Here is a 3999-nt window from a genome sequence, read left to right on the forward strand (position 1 = left end):
AGCCTCGTGGAGAGGAAGCAATTTGGGGGAAGTCCTTTGGAGGATCCCAATTTGCATGTTCAAAACTTTTGTGACTATTGCTCCATGATACGGCAAACGGGGGTCACTCATGCCCAAATTAGGGAAATACTTTTCCCTTTCTCTTTGAAAGACAAGGCAAAAGTATGGATCAATAGCCTTGATCGCACCGCCATGGGAATCACCAATTGGGAGACATTGGCTCTTGCTTTCTATCAAAAGTTTTTTCCACCGGAGAAAACTCAAACCTTGAGGAGCCAAATCACGAGATTCCGTCAACAAGCTCTTGAGAGCTTATATTAATCTTGGGAAAGGTACAAGGAGTTTCAAAGACAATGCCCACATCATGGGTTTGATAATTGGTTCCTAGCTATAACATTCTACAATGGATGTTGTGCTGAGTCCCGAAGAATTCTTGATTCCGCCAACAATGGGCGGTTTGATCAAATTGATACCGATATTGCTCATGCCACAATCGAATCCATGGCGATCCATGATGCGCAATATATCAATTCCCGAAGTGCGCCACTCAAGGGTAAGGAGGAATCTTCCGATACTTCCGTTTTGAAGGCTCAAATTGCCTTACTCCAACAACAATTGGCGCACCGAGATACAAGTGCTTCTCTTCACCAAGTCAATGTCATGTCTACTACGAGCCAAATTCTTATTTGTGACGGTTACGGAAGAGCGGGACATGTTGCCACTTTATACCAAGCCAATCTTGAAGAGGTAAATGCTTATCAAAGTTTTAAGCAAAATACATATCCGCCAGGTACCTTTTCAAATACTTATAACCCGAACACAAAATTTCACCCGAACTTGTCTTATAAAAGCAGCAATGTGTTGAACCCTCAATTTCAACAAACTTTTGTGCCTCAACCTCAACAATAAAATGTCTATGCTCCACCACAACAAAGGTACAATCACGCACCGAGCTATCAAAGTCAAAACCAACAACAAAGGCCACCACAATAAAACTTCCAACCCAACCAAGGTCCATCAACCCAAAATGACCAAGGGGGGAAACTTGAAGCTTTGGTAATGCAATTGGCTAAGGATAAATCCGATTTGATGGCTCACTTACAAAAGAGTGATCAAGCACACACTACCGCTATCAAGATGCTAGAAAATCAAGTGGCTCAACTAGCCACATCTAGCTCTCAAAGACGATCGGGCCAACTACCGCCCCAAGGCGCGCAACCACATGAGAGCGTTAATGATATTTCTTTGAGAAGTGGTACAAGCTATGATGGGCCATCCATGACTTTGGATGATGAAGTGGTTATTGAAAACTCCAAGCTTAGGGGAGATGCTCAAAAGAAAGCTAGTGAAGAGCTTCCCATTAAGATTCAAGTACCATTTCCTCACCGCTTTAACAATGCACAAGAGAAAGAGTAAGCTTGATATCAAGGAAAGTGAAGAAGTGATGTTGGGAAGGAGATATCTCCTAATGCTAAGGAAGATGATGTCGTTTCAAAGAAGGTGGATGATCATGTTGTGGTCGAGAAAGAGAAAGATGTGGAGGATGCTCCTCCAAAGGAAGTTGTTCAAGTGCCTAGCAAAGCACAAAGAAGAGAGTAAGTTTGGTAAGTTCTTGGAAATTGTTAAGAATTTACAAGTTATCATCCCATTTATAGAATTGCTCACCCAAGTCCCTTCTTACTCGAAATTCATGAAAGAAATCCTCTAAAAGAAGCAATCCTTCAATGAGGTTGAGACCATTGCTTTCACTGAAAAGTGTAGTGCACTCTTACAAAACAAGTCTCCTGGTGTTATTGTAAAACTCATCGTCAAAAAATACTCAACCAAAACAATATTTATAACTTCACAAACTACACTTAGTAAAGAGGCAAGTAAAGGTCGGATCCCAAGGGACGGGTATTGATGTAGGATTTTCAATTGCAAATGGTTGTGTCTAAGGATGTCACAATTTGGGGTTGAGATAGGAGATCAATTAAAACTAATCAACAATAAAAATAAAGCAAGGTAGATAAAATGAAGGTGTAAACAATTGATTAAAAGCACTAGGATATCATGGGTTCATAGGGGAATACATGGGAGTTGATCATACAAAATGTTCTCTAATTATAAGCAAGCAATTATTGTTGTGATGGGATCGACTTAGTGTACATCTTACAATCCCTAAGAAGGTTTGGGTCCCGGAGCCGAATCGATTAGATTGTACAACACCTACAAGTCGACTTAATCCTCCCTATTCAACATTATGCATGGTCTAATGAGGCTCTGTGGACAGCGGGGGGCCCACGGGGGCGCTTGGGAGGAAGAGAACAAGCGTTTGCATTTTTGTTGGAGTCGCCACCAATTTTTATGGGAAATTGGAACCGTTCGAATACCTCGTGTCATGTCAAGACACAAAGTAAAGACATGAACACTAAGCAATCGTTACCCTTAGCATTCTATGTCTAGAATGACTCTCGTGGATGCCAATGAACACGGGTGTTCACAGATATCTGGAGTAAGGGGTGAGGGTACGTATTAGGAAGCTCTTTTGATCGAACACCTAATCCCGCCCGCCTCGATAGCGGCCTCTACTAATGATTAGGGAAGTTATTCATACTCGATATATCGTCGGCTATATGCATGCAATGCAACATCCAAGTTTTAATCCTAACATGTGAAAATTAACTAAGTCGGTGAACAATAATTAGCAAACAATTGGGTCAAAGTAGGATTTAATATTCAATTACATGTGAAAACATACAAATGATAAAAGAAATAATGATAAATACAATAAAGAAAATTGCAATAATAGAAATTACAATAATTACAACGGATTAGGCGATTTATGTCGAAAATACCTTTAAAACGGACAATTTCAGAAAAAAGAATAAAAGAATGAAATAACGAACGAAACAGAAGGTGATAATACGATTAATAGTTAATTATACATAAACTAAATAACCAAGGTCAAGCAACAACGGAGTTCAAGGACAGAATTCAACCCGGAACAGGCGCAGCAGAGCTGCGTCCCTTGGAATAGGCGCAGCAGTTGCTGCGTCTGTTCCTGACCTGAATTCTGGCTGTGAAGCCGGAATTGCGTGTTGTTAATACTCGTCGGTAAATTTAATGATTTATTAAATTATTTACTCGGATGAAAGTGATTAGTAGGTTATTTAAATGTGATTAAGGGTCATAAAACAATAAAACATGGATAAGACGGATACAAACGAATTATTACATGAACGAATGATTGATTAGGCTAAATACGATGGATTAATGACGAAAACGACAAAAGACAGATGAAAATTTATCAAAGGATCGAATTCCAGAAACTCAATATGAACAAATCGAATTTCTGCAACCCGGATTGAATTTAATGACGAAAACCCGCAAATATGAGATTACTTGGGATTTAAGTCGGAATTAATGATGAATTATGGGCTAATGAATGATAAACAATATACATGTGAAATTATTGTGCTATGCTATCAGGGAATTAAAGAACAAACGAAACAAAACAAATACTTAACGAATTACAGAGGACGAAGGAAAAAGAAAGGAAGCAGGAACTGCGGCAGCCTCACGAAGAGGCGCAGCAGGAACTGCGCTCCTTCGAAGAGGCGCAGCAGTTGCTGCGTCCTTTCTCGACGGTTGGTCTTCTGAAAATCCGTAAAAAGGGTTTTAAACAAGGTTTTAGAAATCGGTTTTAATTGGTATTTTCGACATAAACCTTACAATATGATACAAAAAGTAATTACAATAATAAAAGAGAGATTATACACCCTCAGACTTACATGTTTGACGAAACGAGAAGGACTAAGATATCGATTAGTGATGCTCGACGCGAATGTAAAGAAAGTGCCCTCGTAAGAGAAAAACGATTAGATTAATTAAGTTGATTGATTGTGGAGTTGGTCAAATTGGTCGGTCATGCAAACGAGGCTGGTACTCAGAAGGATCCGAGCTTACGTGGTCGAATGTTCAAGCACGTAGACGCCAAAAAGTAAGAACAAAGGTCTA

General features: G+C 39.6%; 1 non-coding gene across 1 annotated transcript; it reads right to left on the minus strand.

Moving 5' to 3' along the window:
- Positions 1 to 263: 263 nt before the first annotated feature.
- LOC141610236 (small nucleolar RNA R71) lies at positions 264 to 371 on the minus strand. The gene has a single exon (XR_012528135.1). It is a non-coding gene; the product is annotated as a small nucleolar RNA R71 (small nucleolar RNA).
- Between the last annotated feature and the right edge of the window lie 3628 nt (positions 372 to 3999).

Source organism: Silene latifolia, chromosome 10 (genome assembly GCF_048544455.1).
Source record: "Silene latifolia isolate original U9 population chromosome 10, ASM4854445v1, whole genome shotgun sequence".
Classification (NCBI taxonomy): Eukaryota; Viridiplantae; Streptophyta; class Magnoliopsida; order Caryophyllales; family Caryophyllaceae; genus Silene; species Silene latifolia.